Genomic DNA, 19,574 nt, shown 5'->3' on the forward strand with positions numbered 1-19,574 from the left:
GGGCCCTGTGCTTCCTGCTTCCTCTCCCAAGAACGCTGCACCCTTAAGTAAGTCGGGTCACCTCTCAGAGTCCACATCCCCATCTGTGCATAAAATGATGCCTAACAGGGCCTGGCATGGAACAAGAGGGGAGTAAGTGTAACAAGTGATCGCAGGTCTGGTGGTTTTACAACAGCACAGTACAAATTTATTGTCTCACAGCCATGGAGGCCAGAAGCCTGAAATCAAGTGTGGGCAGCACCAGGGTCTGGCTCCATTTAGAGGCTCCAGGGGAGGATCCTTCCTTGAGGTCTCTGGTGGCTGCCAGCCACCCAGCTGGCTGTCCCGTCCATGACCCCCTCTCCTCCTGCCCTGTGCCCTTCGACCCACAGCCGCCAGAGGGCTGTCCAGTCGAGCAGCTGTGGTGAGGACACTAAGGTTGGGGTTCCTGGTAAAACGCCACTCAGGAGGAGGGGGTCTGCCTTAAAACTACAAGGAACAGAAAATCCACTGGTATGTTTGTAGCCTGGGATAAATCATTCTCAAAAGTGTGGCAAATGCAGATGCCAGCTCAGCGTAAATAAGGAAAGAGATGAAGGATGAGAAAGAAAATAAAAGGCCTTTATTCCAGAAGAGAGGACAGGGCAAAGAAGAGGGAGCAGCCAAGTTTCTGTTCTGACAGAGAGCGACTGAGTTCAGTCCTCGTGTCTCTGGCACCTTGGGGAAAGTGGGCCATGCCAATTCTCTCTGCTCCTCGTGACGGGGCTGACAGGTTCAAGAAAATGCAGGGGCCTGGGAGAAAGCCGACAGTTTGCTGTCATGTCCCGACCTCCGTAGTGGGGCTGGCACCCTCTATTTGGAGTGGCTGGTGAGCGGGCCCCGAGGTGCCCTGGAGAGACAAGGAGATGAGGTGCGTTCTACAAAGTGGAAAATGGGTTCTGATCAAACGTGAGCCCGTGGGAAAGACTGTGAAGTTCTGAGCAACCTGCATGTGCCTTCCTGTTGGTGTCCTAGTGTGGGGAGGTGGGAGGGCGGCATGGGACAGGAGGTTGAGGGGTGGCACTTACTGAGTGCTTACTACTAAGGCAGAGTGGGTACCGCGCTGGGCGGCTTGCAGACATGACGAGGTGGTGAGTGCTGGTTCCATTTTGCAGACCAGGAAACCAAGGCACAGGGATTCTTAGGAAGTGGCGAGACCCAGGTCTGCCTAACCTTAAGACGTCAGATGTTGTGTCTTTCCTCAAGGACCTCCGCAGCCAAAACTAATCAGTACAGAGCTTCCAGAGAAGCAGACCCCTCTGCCCCTGCCCCAGGTGCCTGAAGTGGCGTCCAGGGTACAGCTTTCTTATTTGTAAGCAGAAATGAAACCCCTGGGAGGAGACATTCCAGAGCCATTTCACTTTTACTTGAACATGAGCAGTGCCTGCTCATGTGCAGATGCGATCACTGCGCTTGTGACAGTAAAAATACCAACCGTGTCATTAGCGGCAACCCTCCTGGGCATGCCCACGCTCTAATGACTTGAGCGTCTTCCCTGCTCTTTACAAGAAGCCGCCTTTCTGAGGCGCTCAGTCTTACGGCTTCTTTCCTTCAGAGATGAGCCTGGATTCTTGTTTGGGACCCACATTGCTTGGTGCAGAAGCAGCAGCAAAGAACGAGGCCTGGGATTCAGCCAAACCTGGCTTTGAATTCTTGCTGTATCCGTGAGCACAACACTCAGCCTCTCGAGCCTCTGGCAGGACGGGGGACACCTCCTACTGAGAGCCTGCTCTGGGCATTTTGTGGATAAAAGCCAACAAGTGACTGCATCTTTAAATGCCATTTATCGTCATCAGTCCTTTCCAGAATGACCTGGGGCCTCCTTTCCTTCACTGGCCTCCAAAAGTCATTTCACTGGGCTGTGGAAATCAAACAGTGGTTCCTCCCCACCAAGAAGAGTTGAATGTTGCCCTGAAATTACCAATAATTTTTCTCCGGCTGTCCGTCATTGAGCGGAGCAGGAGTTGGCCAAGTTTCTCTGTCAACGCCCAGATAGTATGGGTTTTAGGAAGGTGGTCCACACTGTTTCTGTCACCATTACTCGACTTTGTGGATGTCATGTGAAGGCCGCCGTAGATGGTAAGTGTTGTACAAGCATCCCTGTGTCCAGAGAGAATTTATTTACCAAAGCAGGCTGGGATTGGCGCACGGGCCATGGTCTGCAGATTCCTGCTCTGTCGAATGGGGAGGTTCTGGGTCTCAGGCTGGAATTGGCAGCATGAATGCTCCACGGTCTCTGCCCTGGAGGGTCGCCCCAGTGACATACCTACACAGTCAGGGGGCGGGGAAGCGGTGGGGGAGTGGGGAGTGTGCTGTTTGCAAGGAGACAGCTTCCGAGGTGATAGGCGTGGCAGGAACCTTCTGTTGTCCCTGTAGTCTGATGTCTCCAGCAGGTTCACCCAGATGTACCCTCATCCGCTGCTGGGTGATACGGAACTGCTCAGATCTGTCGCTCTCACAGCCACAATACCTGTTACTGCTCTTGAGTGCTGCTTAGTGGTCCCAGCTGGGCTCCAAGTGACCCTTGCAGTTGTGTCTGCATCTACATGTACTTGGGGAAGTCCTGCATGCGCTCTCCACTTACAACTCTAGCAAGGGCAGATTTGGGTGCTCGTGTTTGCACAAACCTTACGCTTTTCTTTGGCATCTCCTGGTTGCTCTGTGTCTCATATTCTCTGGCCACTCAGCGGGAGATAAGGGTGAAATGAAAATGAATGAATGAATGAATGAATGAATGAGGTGGTTTGTTAGTGGTTTCTTTTATTTTTAAATTTTTTTAAAATTTACATCCAAATTAGCATCTAGTGCAACAATGATTTCAGAAGTAGATTCCTTAGTGCCCCTTATCCATTTAGCCCACTGCCCCTCCCAGAACCCTGTTTGTTCTCCATATTTATGAGTCTCTTCTGTTTTGTCCCCCTCCCTGTTTTTATTTTTGTTTCCCTTCCCTTATGTTCATCTGTTTTGTCTCTTTAAGTCCTCATATGAGTGAAATCATATGATTTTTGTCTTTCTCTAATTTCACTTAGCATAATACCCTCCAGTTCCATCCACATAGTTGCAAGTGGGAAGATTTCATTCTTTTTGATTGCTGAGTAATACTCCATTGTATATATATATACTACATCTTCTTTATCCATTCATGGTTCGGTGGACATTTGGGCTCTTTCCATACTTTGGCTATTGTTGATAGTGCTGCTATAAACATGGGGGTGCATGCGTCCCTTCGAAACAGCACACCTGTATCCCTGGATAAATGGCTAGTAGTGCAATAGCTGGGTCGTAGGGTAGTTCTATTTTTAGTTTTTTGAGGAACCTCCATACTGTTTTCCAGAGTGGCTGCACCAGTTTGCATTCCCATTGTGTGTATATTATCTGATTTTGACTATGATATGCCTTGGTGGTGGTCATTTTCTGTTGAATCTAATGGGAGTTCTCTGTGCTTCCTGGATTTTGAGGTCTGTGTCATTCTCCAGATTTTGAAAGTTTTCCACTACAATTTATTCACATAAACCTTCTGCCCCTTTTTCTCTCTTTTCAACTTCTGGGATTCCTATTTTTCAGATATTATTCCTTTTTTTTTTTTTGTAAGTCACTGAGTTCTCTACTTGTATTATGGTCTTTTGCCTGTTTCCCTCCTTTTCTCTGCTTCATTATTCTCCACAATTTTATGGTCTGTTTTGCTGATTCACTGCTCTTTGTCCATCCATGCCATTGTGGCATCATTCGATATTGCATGTCAGTTTTAGCATTTTTAATTTCATCCTAACTAGATTTTATTTCTTCTCTCTCTCCAGAAATGGATTTTATGCTTTTTCCACCCCCACTAGTACTCCTATTATTGTGGTTCTAAATTCTAGTTCAGACATCTTGCTTACAGCTGTGTTGATTAAGCCCCTATCATTTCTTCCTGCTCTTTCTTTTGGGATGAATCCCTCATCTTGTTATTTTGGAGGAAGAAAAAAAATTGGTCAAATAAAAAAAATTCAAATAAAGGAAGCTAAATTCTAGGTGTGTTTTGGTTGCCTTGTGAAAGAAGCTTGTTATGTGGGGAATAAGCTTAGAAATTTGTTAGCAAAGGGATGACTTGAAATAATGGTTAATTTCGTGTGTCTCAAAGTGTTCATGAGTAATTGTAAAGATAGCTATGAAGAGCTTTGGTAACCTAAAACTTTGAAGTTTTGCTAAGTTAAATGATAAACTGGGTTGAATTCATTGGTATCTAAGTATTTTCCAAACGAGACAAAATACTAAAGCAATGATTACTGAACATAGTTTTGTGCTTTCAGCTTCTTTTTGCACAGAACCTGAGGATACTTGGGTTTGTTGGTCAATATGCTGTGTGCTTAATTGAAAGACTGTACTATGGAAGAACCTCTGTTTTAAAATTTCAGATCTAGAAAAATTCTGATGTAACAGTTCACAATTGGTCACTACTTAGTTTTCACTGGAGACTAAGGTTTCTAAGAGGTACAATTCTTCTGCTAAATGTAATTAAGATTGATGGAAATAAGGAAAGCAACTCTGAATTAAAAAAAAAAAAACATTGTAAAAGGTTCATGAAGGAAAATCTTTGGAAAGGAATTTTATGTGCTGTTGGGACAAGGTTGAAATAAATGGATTTTAAAAAGTACACTGGTATAAGATTGCAATTCTGCTTTTCTCTCTGTTAAAAAAGACAAAGGTTTCTTGGATTGTTGGTTGCTCTTGATGAAAAAAAAATGTAAACAAGGTTGTTTTTTTCTTCTCTTTTGTCTCCCTAGAAAACCAAAGTTTCTATGTTTTGCCTTTATCGTGTCTTTGGTTACTTAAAAAAGGTTAAAACTTCTCAATATTAAAGGAGCTACGTTTTACTCACAGCTATATAACCCTACATATTTGCCTTTAAAATCTTCATGGCACCTTGGTTAAATAAATAATTAAGTTTCAAGTTTCATAATGACCAATAATCCTATTTAGACATGTACTTTAAAACTTTCTGAGGGTTGGGGCACCTGGGTGGCTCATTTGGTTAAGCGTCTGCCTTCAGCTCAGGTCATGATCTCACAGTTTGTTAGTTCGAGCCCTGTATCGGGCTCTGGCTGACAGCTCAGAGCCTGGAGCCTGCTTTGGATTCTCGGTTTCCTTCTCTCTCTGGCCCTCCCCCACTTGTGCTCTCTTTCTCTCAAAATAAATAAATGTAAAACTTTCTGAGGGTTTTAACAAACTTCCTCAAGATGTGAATTGTAAATGAAGTCTTTTTGACTAATTAGACTTTTTGGTTGGTATGTTAAATTACTTGGAAAGAACTCTCAAATAATGATACACCTTAGGTTGTATTGCTTGGGTCAATGCTGTAACTGTTCAAATATATATGTGAAATTCCTGCAGTTTTAATATGCTTTGATAATAAGGTTATGACTTGATATTCTGATTATTGAAGTGTTCTGTGTTACAGAAATAACTGAATTTTCTTGTCAAGTGCATTACAGTCTTTTGTCACTTGCACAATGAGTTTCATCTTCAAGGAGGTTCATAAAAAGAACTTTAAAAAAAAAAACAAATACAGCTTTTAGATATCTTTAAAATCATAAAAGTGAAATTGGCAACAATTTCTAGAACTAAAAAGCTGCATTCAAACTGAACAAAAGATTACTAACATGACACTAAGTGAACTGAAAAAAATTGTAATTTTTATGACTTTTGTTTGGAACATTACTGGTTCTCTAATGTTTGCTCTTCCAGATTAGGAAGAGCTCAGGCTCACACAACAGGAAAAGAAGGTCTTGACCTTACAAAGACTTGACCTTGCATGTGGATACTAATCGACTACTCCAGCCAGAGGGACGACACTCTTTCCTCACTACCGCCATCTCTGCAACAGCTCAGACAATGAGAAGCCACCACATTTCAAACCACCATTTTACACCAATGGACTTTTAATCGGACTTTCCTACTTACCCTTTTTCTCCTTAAAAAAAGCATCCCCCCCGACTTTGTTTCCTGTCCTTGCTTATGGTTTTGCCACGGCTTGTATGTCCCAGATTACAATTTTTCATTCCTGAATAAAACCATCTTCTTCTGGTAAAATAACTGGCAGTTTCTATTTTTAAGGTTAACAATTCTTGGTGATCAGAAGTGGGCTCCAGAGAAGACCCCAACTGCTCCAGAGCTGGCTAGCAAACAGGTGCAGTACCCATGGACATTTCTGAGCTGCTTTCATGCCTACCCTGGGGCTTTAAGGACAAGTTTTCTCCTGGTTTTCAAGCTCCACACCTCATGTCTCAGTTCTCCAAGATTTATTTGAGATCTATTTACGATGTTTTTTTTTTTTTTTTTCTTTAATCATCTCAGAGGGTACTCATTTGGCCTTAAGTCTAAAGGAACTGTGCTAGCTTTTGGTCTAGTTCCTGTTTTGAATGAGACTGCTCCTAATGGAACTGGACTAGCCCTCACTCTGAGTCCTTTTCAAAATCAGACCTTTCCAGTTGGAACTGTGCCAGTAGGAATTGTGAAGGCCTTTGTTCCTATTTCCCTTTGCAACTGGACTGTTCCCATTGGAACTCTGCCTGTTGGAACTGTGTTAGCTTTCAGTCTATGATCTTTTTGGGGCTCAACTGTTCTCTCTGGAACTGTGCTGGCCTTTGGTCTGATTCCTTCTGGAAACAGGCTGTCCCTGAAAACCTTCTAAGAAATGGGATCCCAGACATCAAAATGCTTTGAGGGCATCCTGCCTACTGGGACTCTGGATGGTTTTATGTTTAAAGACTATGGTCCCTCTCTGTATGCACATTTATAAATAAATAGACTGACTTAACCAGAAATAATTTAGAACTTCAAAGGCCATGATGGGGAACTTTCAGTCATTTCAAACTTAATTTTCTCAAAGCTAAACTGGACAACCAGGGTTCTAAAATTGACAAAACTGAATGAGATGCTTATTTCAGTAGGTATTTTGAAGCTTCCAAATGCTATCAAGAATCAAAAATTACATCTCTCCTTGGGGTGCCTGGATGACTCAGTCGGTTGAGCGTCCGACTTTGGCTCAGGTCATGATCTCACGGTTTGCGAGTCTGACCCCGAGTTGGGCTCTGTGCTGACAGCTCACAGCCTGGAGCCTGCTTCGGATTCTGTGTCTCCCTCTCTCTCTGTTCCTCCCCTGCTCATACTCTGTCTCTCTCTCTCAAATATAAATCAAGATTAAAAAAAATTTTTTTTTCAATTGTATCTCTCCAAATACAATCTTAATGATGCAAGCATAGATTAAAAAGACAAAAAGGGGCTTCTGAGTTCTCTTCTTCCCTTCCCCCACCTTCTCTGTCTACAGAGAGGAGGCAATCACCTTGTGCTCAGGCCACACCTCAGGCCCTGCCTCTGGTGCCCATCTTCCTCTGACATAGTGTGTAAGGCCATGACTCAGGCCTCCCATTTTTCTTAAGGCTCCTTTCCTGTTGTTTTGTTTTGTTTTGATCTCAGTTGTAATGTCCCCAATTGGCAGCTCATACCACCTCCTCCAGGGTCCCTTCCAGGCCAATAGCCAATTTTTGCATCTTCCTCTGAATATCTGGGGGCAAATGAGTGACACATTTGTCATTTAAAATCATCTCAGCCTCAGGGGTGTCAGGGGAGATAGCCATATATTTAATGAGAGCCTCCCTAAACCTCTCTAGGAAGGCCATCGGGCTCCCATTTTGTGTTTGTAAAATAGTGGCTAATTTAACCTGAGACCTCCTTAATGTCTCTAAAGCACAAGCTTGGAAGTGGTGGCAATACCATTTCTTCATGGGATGGTCATAGTCTCAATTAGGATCTTGGGATGTAATTACCTGGACCCCAGTAGGAAACCAAAAGTTCCCTATAGGGCCTCCAATCCCATGATAATTAGCGAGTTGTCTTTATCTTTTTCTTTCAGAATTTATGGATCAAAATCATCCCAACTTTTCAGAATGCATCCCACAGGAGTATTGGCCTTGGTTGGAGAATTGCCCATCTATAGGAAAAGGAGGAAGAGGCATCCCTTATGTTAATTGTCCCATAGCTGGCCAGGAGAAGCTTCATGTCCTGATCCTGATAGTTGGACAGGAGAAGAAGCCTCATCTCCTGGCCCTGCATTTTGCCTGGCTACTCCACTGGCAGCCAAAAGCTTTGTCAGTGTCGTGAGGTGCTGGGAGCAGTCACTCTTGTCCAAGTTGACCCTACCTCCAAGAACTGACCTTGTCTTCCCTGATTTCTCCTATCGCTCTGTTTTCTGCCTGCAGGACTTTGGGGGTATCGACTACGACCAAGCAAGACTTCCCTGGTTTAGAAGGATGCACTAATTTTATTTTGGCCCAAGAATAATCATCTTTACAAATATATTTTAAAAGGCTTGTGAAAACCATTTTTTGTAAGGATAAAATTGGCTGCCCAGAGGGCAGAGGGCCAAAGGAGAGGTCTATTTCCTTGCCTTTTTCAGCAGTGCCCACAGAAATGTGTTCTAGCCATGTAGAGTATCTAGGCTGTTACAAATTGGAGGACACTGGGCTAAGTGTAGCAAAATGGCTCCTATGTATTCTAGTAAAAGCCCTTTATATATTATAGTGATCTATCCCTTAAATGACACAGGCATCCATTCCTGTTCGAAACAGAAACAACCCAAATATGGAGCATTTGGAGTCTGGCAGCGAGGACATTGTCACCATCTCCCCAGCCTTTGGATCAAAGGAGGGCAAATTTCAAGGCTTGAGTAAAACAAATCCAAAGGGCATGCTGTCCTGCTTTTTTGGTTAAAATCACATTCTCCCCCATCTTTTTGGGCAGACAGAAGTGGGGGGAAAACCTTTGTTTACCTTTTTTTTTTTAGTCAAAAGCATACTGACAAGCCAAGAAACCTTTGCTTTTTTTTTTTTTTGTTTTGTTTAAATATATTTATTTTTCTCTTTATTATTTGTTTAAGCTTTGTTTCCACAACTTAAATTTTCTTATTTCAAGATTAATACAGCTCATTTTAACTCACATGAAAATGTCTAACATTGATATTATGAACAAAAACACTTCATGAATTTCTTTGCCTTCTATGTATAGACCATGTAAGCTGCAAGATTTGGGGTCGTGAACTAAAACAACCTGTTGGGATTCAAGTTAGGGCACACGGCTCTGGTGAAGGGGACACTCTCCTCTTTTCTTCTATCTGGGACAGCCACGAGTTAGCTGTGCCTGGTGGTGCCAGGCAGAGTGTGCAGTGTTGCCAGTCTTCCTGAAATAAAAAGAAAGTAGGATCTATATATTCTTAGCTGGAAACCTATCAGCTAAAAAAGAGTTTGGTTCTGCAAAAGACCTTGTTAAGAGGATAGAAAGACAAGCCATAGAATGGGAGAAAACATTTGCAAACCACATATATGACAAAAGACTAGTATCTAGAGAATATAATAAACCCTAGACACTCAATAGGACAAACAAGTCCAGATAAGAAGAGGGCAACATACATGAAGAAACATTTTACTCAGAAGATATACAGACAGCAAATGAACACATGAAAAGATGTTCAACATAATTAGCCATTAAGGAAATGCAAATCAATACCATAATGAGATATCACTGCTCACCTATCAGAATAGCTAAAATCATAATTTAAAAAATAGTGATAACACCAAGTGCTGGTGAGGATGCTGAGAAACATGTGCTGTTGGTGGAAATGTAAAATGGTATAGCCCCTCTGGAGATTGGTTTGGCAGTTTCTTAAGAAAATAAATATGCAATTATCATATGACCCAGCAATCACACTCCTGGACAGTTGTCTGAAAGAAACAAAACCCCACACTCATGCAAAAATCTGTGCACAAGTATTCAAAACAGTTTTATTCATAATTGCCAAGACCTGGAAACAAACTCAGTACCTTTCAATGAGTCAGTGCTTAAACAAACTTGGTACATCCTTGCCATGGAGCACCACACAGCACAAACTATCGATATACAGAAAATCTTGGATGGATCGCAAAGGAACTGTGCTGAGTGAAATCTTCATATGAAACTGGCTATCTCATCACCTTATAAAAAAGCCCTTTAGAAAACAAGCCCTATGTAAGCACACAGAGATCCTAAGACCCTGATCTAGAAGTTACATATAATATGTGTGCATAAAACAGAAAATAATATTATTATAAGGAATATTTAGAAACCACCTGATAGCTCTTGGAATTGAAATGTTTAAAAAATGAAAAACAACAGAAACAATGGTATCAGTGCTGTGCTAGAACCAGCTGTAACAGCTCATGAGAGCCACTCTGTAAATCTTCATGGAATTTTGTGAGCTGCAGTTAAATATTGAATTATAAACTTATAGTTAAATAAATTATATTTAGAAAGATAAAAGACATTTGAAACACATATCATCCTAATTATTTTATTACATTTCACTCTTATCTGTGCTCTTGATGTTATTTTTATCAGTTGTATTAGTATATAGGAAATGCTCCTAATGAATTATAACACATCTCTTTCCACATACCCATTCATGATCTCAGGTTGGTGGCTTGAAATTGGCTGTAGTGGAAATATTTATATCATAGAAATTGGCAAACCATATAAATCATGACATGATTTATTACCTTGTAGAATGTCTAGATTTTTAAAAAGATAGATAAAATGTTAAGAATGTACATTACATTCAAAATTTGTCATGTTTTTACATTATGAATAACATGAAAACTTGTGAAACAATTTTTCTAGTATTTGAAAAAAAATTACCCATTTCAACCAAGAAGTTCCTCATGTCATTGATGAATGAGTGAAGCTCCCAACATCTATCTTTACTGTTTCACTTTTGTTTTACTTATTAAAGTAAATGAGTACATCAAACAACATTCCTATCAGAACAATGATTTATATATTGCAACCATAGATTTGATACAAATATAAGCTGCAAAAACCAACTGAAGCATTCTGTGAGAACCTATTGCTATTTGAAATTCAAAAATTAAGATATTTTATATTTCATTATTTGTAAGTTAAATATTACACATCGTTTAAATCCGTAAAAGTTACATCAAACATGCATGCATATCTACATGCATACATTCTGTCACAGAGCTGGTTGTCAAATATTTACCAGCATGACCCTATTTTTTTTTTTATTGTGTTGTTTAATTTTTTAATGTTTATTTATATTTGAGAGAGAGAGAGAGAGAGAGACAGTGTGTGAGTGGGGAAGGTGCAGGGAGAGACGGAGACAGAATCGGAAGCAGGCTCCAGGCTCGAAGCTGTCAGCACAGAGCCTGAAGCCGGGCTCGAACCCATGAGCCGTGAGATCATGACCCGAGCCGAAGCCAGACGCTCAACAGACTGAGCCACTCAGGTGCCCCCAGCATGACCCTATTTGTAATGAAAAGATTTCTAAAAAATTTTACAAAACAGAGTATGGGGAAGTTGGAGGAAATAGAGATGAAAATGTATGAAACATAAGAAACAAAGCTCAGTCTTGGAGATCTAATATCTAATCATAGGATTTATATAGGAAAAGAGAAAGGCAGAGGGGATGGATCATTAAAAAATAACAGAAGACGATTTCTCACAATTGAATGGACCCACATAGATACCCAATAAAATGAATTTTAAAAGATACACAGCAAAGTGTATCACCAAGAGATGTCAGAACACCAGGATAAAGAGGAGTTCCTGAGAGCTTCTGTAGAGAGGACAGAATAACTAAAAGATCATGATATGAAGGAACAAAAATCAAAATCATATTAACTTAAGAGAAATGTGGGAAATGAGAATTAAAAATACTTTAAAATTTTGAGGGAATTTAGAATTGTACACTAGCTAAATTATCCATAGAATATAAAGGAATGTAAAGGTATAGACACAGGCATTTCAAAACTTCCTCTTATGTACCCTTTTTCCAGAAGTTCCTGGAGATGTGCTCCATGAAAACAAGGCATGACTGATGCATAGGAGGATAATACATGCAGGAAACAGTGGATCCAACAGAAAGATGGCAAAAGAATTTTCTTGAACAATGGAAACATTAAACCCCCAAAGTCATCTGTGAGACAGACCTCTAGGGCCACTGATATTGTTTGGGGCAGGAGGGTTGATAAGTTCATGACTGATGCTACCAGAAGACAGACAACTAGTCACATTTGTGCTTTTGACAATTTTGAGAAAATTTTTATGACTGTTGAAAGTTGGGAGTAAACCCACCTGGAACACTTAGACAGCTAAGTGAAAATGAACTAAACTTTTATGAACACAACAGAAATACAAAGGGATACAAAAAGGGAAGGCAATCAAAATTCACACTGTGTGGCTAAGGTTCAAACTACAATTTGTAGTAATAATCATGCTGTACCCAGAGCATGATCCATTAAATGCAGATCCTGTCTGCATTTAAGAGTATAACATACAGGGCCACCTGGGCGACTCAGTCGGTTAAGCTCAGTCGGTTAAGCTTGATTTCTGCTCAGGTCATGATCTCATGAATTGTGAGATGGAGTCCCGCATGGGGCTCTGCACTTACAGTGTACTGCAAAGCCTGCTTGGGATTCTCTCTCTGCCTCTCCCCCACACTCTCCCTCCATCTCTTTCTCTCTCTCTCAAAATAAATAAATAAATAAATGAACAAACAAAATTTTTTTTTTTTAAAAAGAAGCTACATGAAACCATCAAATTGCCTTTCTCCTATGTACAAAAAAGAAAAAAATAACGAAAACCAAAACACTTGTCATTTTGTTCCGGTTTGTTAGGTTCCCGTTCAAATGTAAATTCCTGAAAGAGTTTGTGAAGCATACGGCCTATAAATATGGTTCTAAAAGGAAATCTCTCTTGTTTTTAAAATCAGAGCAAGGACTCCTTGGTGTATCTCTTACGTATTGGTACACGGGAACTTATTTGTTTCTGAATTATCTAATAAAAAAACATTTTTCCAATCAGAATTAGTCCTATTCATAATTAGTTGAGCTGCCTTGGTGCTCATTTCATTATAGGTTTTGAATACTAATGATGTTGCCCTTGAAAAAAATTAATCTCTTCCCGTTCATGTTTAAATCGTTCACTTTTGTTAAAAGCAGCTATCCATCTTCAGTGGCCTTTTCTGGAGACTTTCATTATCTTACATTAACAAGTTTTTCCTTTCCTTCAAATCTTAGAACCTTTTTTTATTTCTTCCCAATGCCTTTTTCCTCTTGACTTATTTTTATCCAGTCTTATTCTTTGCGATTACTTAATTGGAGACCTTAAATGGCAAGTCTCTTCTCCAAAACCTTTACTTCCTTTTTTCATACATTAACATGGAGACACCATTGAAAAGAATGAAAATTATTTAGAACACATATGTGTTTGGGATAATGGTAATACTCAAATTTAGAACCCATCTAGGACTGGAAGAGAGTTTTTAATTCTCCATACTAAAAAGAAAGCCCCAGATAGTGGGTTTGGAACAAACGTCTTCTCAGCAAACATGGAGCTGATTGATTACCAAGAATCTGACTGCTAAGAGTTATATAGTTTCTGTAAAGCCCAGTCATTTGCAGGAAAACGTCCTGGTGTATCAATCAGTCTTAGCCAGAAACAGATGGTACATCCAAGGTTTGAAGAGAAGTTCTGTTTTTAAAGGTGTTGTGTACAAAAGCTGTGGGCTTGGTGTGAGGAAACCACGAAGGGTATTGCAATGCCATTGTGTCGGGAACAGCTGTTTAAAATAAACACACTTCAGCCTCAAGGGAAGAAGTAGGGAGGAGATATATAGTGAAGGCTGTTTAGACCTTTCAACCAGGAAGAAGCAAACCGAAGCAACCCTGAAGGATACCTTTAATTTCACTTTCTTCCTTTCTCTGATCTCCTGTTTGGTGCTTCCCATTGCGCAGGCATGAACTTAAGTCAGAGGACCAAAGAGAGTTATAGGTAGTGCACGTAGCCTCTAGGAGTGCAGGGTAGAGTGGACTGTACCTCTACAGGGCATGGAAGGAACCCCACACACCTGACTCAATCATTATTACTCTGTTGTACTCCGTTCTCTTTTGTTAGGAGTCATGTTAAACAGGTTATTACACTTTAATAACAGCCTTATCATTCATTAAATATTCCTTAAGAAATAGTTTCAGTGAGGGGCGCCTGCATGGCTCAATTAGTGAAGCGTTGGCCTCTTGGTTTCCACTCAGTTCATGATCTTGTGGCTCATGAGTTTGAGACCTGTGTCTCTGTGCTCTGTGTTGACAGTGCAGAGCCTGCCTGGGATTCTCTCTCTCTCTCTCTCTCTCTCTCTGCCCCTCCCCATCACTCTTTCTCTTTCTCTCTCTCTCTCTCAAAATAAGTAAAGTTAAAAAAAAAAGAAAATAGTTCAGTGAAATTAATAAAGTAAACATGAAAAGTATAAAAACCAAATACCTTTCTGCCAATCACAAAAGCACATTTAAATATCTAAGGTTTTTTTTTTTTTTTTAATGGATAGAAATCAGGGAGAAAGCAAATGAGAAAAAACAGAGGTGGGATTCAGTTATATGTTGCTCAAAATTTCAATAATAGAATTAGTAGGTCCAATTACATAGCAGTGATAACTCAGCATTTAAAATTCATACCTTATGTAGTACACAGCTTGTCCTAGAACTTTTATGAAAGTGTATTGCGTATTTGGTTATGAAAAAAGTCAATACGTGATAAAAAGCAGAAATCACACAAGATATTTTCTAAAATGTAATATAACTTTAACCTTGAAGTTAATAAAATATTCCTTTGGAAAAAATTTAAAACAGTAATAATAAATAACTGATGGAATGAAATCAAAACTATAATTATATTTCTTAGAAAATAATCATGTCTTCAAACGAAGACTTCTTTCTTTGCTAATTAGCAAGAATGTATTAAAGTGAAAGATTGTATGTTGCACTCAAGAGATTAAAATGAGAACAATAAAACGAACCCGAACTATAGGGGAAAAGGTAATAATTAAATCTAAAGTAGAAAATAATGAATTTGAAACAGTTTGTATTTTCTTTTTGTCTCACCTAATTCTTTGCTTCTTTGTCTCTACTTCCTTACTTTCTTTCAAATTGATTATTTTGTGATTTATTAACCTTTGCTTTTTTAACAGATACTAGGGCAGAATTTTAATCTTATACCAGTGTACTTTTAAAATCCATTTATTTTAACCTTAGTCCATCCTGAGCACATATAAAATTTATTTCCAAAGATTTCCCTTCACAAACCTTCTACAACTTTCCTTTCCTTTCAGATTGTGACCTAAGCCCCTTTTCTCCAAACAACCAGTCTCATTTGGGACAAAATTACCTTCAACAAAAATGTATTCCCCTTCCTTACATATATCCTACTTTTCTACATAGTAACTTTCTTATCAGTCTTAATTACATTAAGCAGAATTTTTTTTTTCAACGTTTTTGTTTATTTTTGGGACAGAGAGAGACAGAGCATGAACGGGGAGGGGCAGAGAGAGAGGGAGACACAGAATCGGAAACAGGCTCCAGGCTCCGAGCCATCAGCCCAGAGCCCGACGCGGGGCTCAAACTCACAGACCGCGAGATCGTGACCTGGCTGAAGTCGGACGCTTAACCGACTGCGCCACCCAGGCGCCCCACATTAAGCAGAATTTTAACTCTTAAGAAACCTTAGTCTCCCATGAAAACTAAGTAGTAACCAATTGTGAACTGTTACAGAATTCGGCAGATGGCAAAATTATCAATTAAGCAAAAGCATGTTTTCCAAAAGACCCAAATATCCTTTGTTTCTGTGCAATAAGAAGTAAAAAGCACAAACCTATGTTTAGCAGTCAATGCTTTAGCACTTTATCTCGTTTGGAAAAGACCTAGATGTCCAATGAATTCAATTTCAATTTATCATGCTAGCAAAACTTCTAAGTTTCAGGTTGCCAAAGACTTTGAAAGCTATCTTAACAATTACCCACGAAAACTTTAAGAATTAACCATCATTTTAAGTCACCCTTTTGCGAACAAATTGCAACAGAGATAACATAAGCTAATTTGACCTTCAGTAAACCTAGATAGAATAAAAAGTTTTCTATTTAATGCTGACTCTATTTTTAATTAAACCAACAAACTTGAATTCATTTAAATACCAAAGTTTCTCTTGCATCCGCTTAAAAGACAATCAGTTTGTTCCCTATTGTCAGTTTTTACCTGGCACACTGGTGGGGAGATCTGAAGTGGTGGCCCAAGGGAATGCTCTTCGCTCCCTGACATCAGCGGGTGGGAGGAGAAACCAATGATGCCTGAGGCACTGAGGATGGTATAGCAGCCAGTTATGCAGGCCTCACCCAAGGTGGTGCAGAAACAGGAGAAGGGGGAGAAGAAGGCAGAAGAGGCAAGATTCTGCCCAAAAGCCTAAGGCAGATAAAAGCCCAGAGAGCAGACAGAGAGGTCTCCTGGTCCTAAAGTCTGTCAACGTGAACAGATGAGCAGACGCCAGGTTTTTCCACCAAGTGGAATTAGGCAGTACGTGTTGGGCTAGAGAAGACAGAGAACTTTCCCCAATTAAAAGGAGTTTCAGCAGTGGCTTGGGAATATTCTTTAAAGTCTCCATTCTGAGGTAGACTAACTAGAGATAGTTGGCTCTAATCACCATAGTCAATGACCCAGGAAGTGAATGAGGAAGAAGCCCCCACATACAGTTAGAGGAACTAGGGATGTGCTCAGGATGGACTAAGAATGTATTAGGAAAAACAGAGAGTGTTAGAGTCCCATTTGTTAGGGATGGCCTGTCTTTTTTCTTTCCTCAGCACCCTGGGTTAGGTTTTGGAACACTTCTATATATTGATCAGGGTTGTCTGCAACTTTGCTTAGGTTCTTTTTATTTGCTTCGAATCTTGCAAGGAAAATGGAACTTGCATGAGACCAAATTCACCATGAAGCATTTTAGTCCATAGATAGATTGAATGTGCCTTCCTTTCAAGGGGAAGATTTTTCATCTCTGACAATCCTGGATAAGGAGGGCATGAGTGTCTAACAGGTAGCTTTTCCTGAGAAGAGCCCTCAGAGGACAAGTCTGCAAGAACTTGCTTTTCTCAGCCCCTTTAAAGGCCAGAAGGTTGGCACCTAACTTACAAGTCTTATATCAGGAAATTCTGACCATTCACCCTCTCTTTTACAATATAGATCTAACACGGCAGCCCCAAACCTCTGGGATGCAGCAAAGGCAGTCATAAGAGGGAAGTATATAGCAAGCCAGGCCTTCCTAAAGAAGGAAGAAAGGTCTCAAATACACAACCTAACCTTACACCTTAAAGAGCTGGAGAAAGAACAGAAAATAAAGCCCAAAACAGGCAGCAGAAAGGAAAAAATAAAGATTTGAGCAGAAACCAATGATACCAAAGTCAAGAAAACAGTAGGACAGATCAATGAAACCAGGAGCTTGTTCCTTGAAAGAAGTAACAAAATTGCTAAACCCCTAGCCAGATTGATCACAATGAAAAAGGAAAGGACCCAAATAAATAAAATTAAGAATTAAAGAGGAGAGATCACAACCAACACTGCAGAAATAAAAAACAATCTTAAGAGAATATTATGAGCAATTATATTCCGTTTAATTGAGAAATGTGGGAGAAATGGATAAATTCCTAGAAACATATAAGCTACCAAAAGTGGAACAGGAAGAAATAGAAACTTTGAACCCATCACCAGTAAAGAAAGTGGATTATTAATCAAAAATCTCCCAAAAAACAAGAGTCCAGGGCCGGATGGCTTTCCAGTGGACCTCTACCAAATATTTAAAGAAGAGTTAACATCTATTCATGTGAAGCTTTCCCAAAAAATAGAAATGGAAGGCAAACTACCAAACTCATTCCACGAGGCCAGCATTACCTTGATTCCAAAACCAGACAAAGACCCCACTTAAAAGGAGGACTACAGACCAATTTTCCTGATGAAAATGGATGCAAAACTTCTCAACGAGATACTAGCCAAGCAGATCCAACAATACATTAAAAGAATTATTCACCACGATCAAGTGGGATTTATACCTGGAACACAGGGCTGGTTCAATATCTGCAAATCAATCTATGAAATACATCACATTAATCAAGAGTAAGAACCACATAATCCTCTCAATAGATGCAGAGAATGCATCTGACAAAATACATCATCCTCTCTTGATAAGATCCCTCAAGAAAGGAGGAATAGAAGATTCATACCTCAAGATCATAAAAGCTAGATACAAAAGACCCACTTCTAATATCATCCTCAATGGGGAAAAATTGAGACTTTTCCTCTTAAGGTCAGGAACATGACAAGGATGTCCATGCTTAGCATTGTTATTCAGCATAGTGTTGGAAGTCCTAGCCTCAGCAATCACACAAGACAAGGAAATAAAAGGCATCCAAATCGGCAAGGAGGAAGTCAAAATTTCAGTCTTTGCAGTCGATATGATACTGAATGTGGAAAATCCAAAAGATTCCACAAAAAAAAAAAAAAAAAAAAAAAAAACCTGCTAGAACTGATCCATGAATTCAGCAAAGTCGCAGGATATAAAATCAATGTACAGAAATCGGTTGGATTTTTATACACCAATAATGAAGCAGCAGAAAATCAAGGAATCAACTCCATTTACAATTGCACCAAAACCCATAAAATATCTAGGGATAAACCTAACCGAAGGGGTAAAAATTCGATACAGTGAAAACTATAGAAAGCTTATGAAAGAAATTGGAGAAGACACCAAAAGATGGAAAAATATTCCAAGCTCATGGACCGGAAGAACAAATATTGTTAAGGTGTTAGTACTACCCAAAGAAATCTACGTACTCAGTGTAATCCCTATCAAAATAACTCCAGCATTCTTCACAGAGCTACAACAAAAAAACTCTAAAATTTGTATGGAACCAGAAAAGACCCCATAGCCAAAGCAATCCTGAAAAAGAAAACCAAGAGTGGAGGTACCACAAGTCCGCACTTCAAGATGTATCACAAAGCTGTAATCATCAAGACAGTATGATACTGGCGCAAAAGCAGACACATACATCAACTGAACAGAATAGAGAACCCAGAAATGGACCCACAAACGTATGGCCAACTAATCTTTGGCAAAGCAGGAAAGAATATCCAATGAAAAAAAGACAGTCTCTTCAGCAAATGGTGTTGGGAAAACTAGACAGCGACATGCAAATATGAAAGTGGACCACTTTCTTACACCATACACAAAAGCAAACTCAGAATGGATGAAAGACCTAAACGCAACGCGGGAAGCCATCAAAATCCTAGAGGAGAAAGCAGGCAAAAACCTCTTTGGTCTCGGCCACAGCAACTTCTAACTTGACGTCTCTGGAGGCAAGGAAAGTAAAAGCAAAAATGAACTACTGGGACTTCAACAAGATAAAAAGCTTAACTGACTGAGCCACCCAGATGCCCCTCCACTGAGCAATTTTAATGGCTTTTCTTTAACCAGAAGATGGAAACAAAGTTCAGTCTTATACCAAAAAAAAGCCTCATGAATCTGTTCATGATTATTACTTTTTACTCCAAATTGTCTTTAATGAAAACTCTGCTCCTCCTTTAGATCTATGTTTATTAATGTGCTAGTCTGGGATCTTTCCCTTTTAGTTAAAAGAACCAAGAATGGAATGGGAAACTATGCCCACT

General features: G+C 39.9%; 1 long non-coding RNA gene across 4 annotated transcripts in view; it reads left to right on the forward strand.

Moving 5' to 3' along the window:
* LOC147571028 (uncharacterized) overlaps positions 1-8,741 on the forward strand; it is a 72,472-nt gene extending 63,731 nt beyond the window's left edge. Inside the window, exons 5-7 of one of the 4 annotated variants that reach the window (XR_015247786.1) lie at positions 1,134-2,097; positions 6,112-6,184; positions 7,910-8,741. This is a non-coding gene — a long non-coding RNA (uncharacterized LOC147571028). Of the gene's footprint in view, positions 1-1,133; positions 2,098-5,742; positions 6,091-6,111; positions 6,825-7,909 lie in introns of those variants that run through there. The other 3 variants (XR_015247785.1, XR_015247784.1, XR_015247787.1) reach the window with 3 other exon arrangements.
* Positions 8,742-19,574: the final 10,833 nt, after the last annotated feature.

The sequence above is a fragment of the Puma concolor genome, unplaced genomic scaffold, assembly GCF_028749965.1.
Source record: "Puma concolor isolate L17-30 unplaced genomic scaffold, mPumCon1.1.hap2 unalloc_scaffold_7, whole genome shotgun sequence".
NCBI classification, from domain to species: Eukaryota; Metazoa; Chordata; class Mammalia; order Carnivora; family Felidae; genus Puma; species Puma concolor.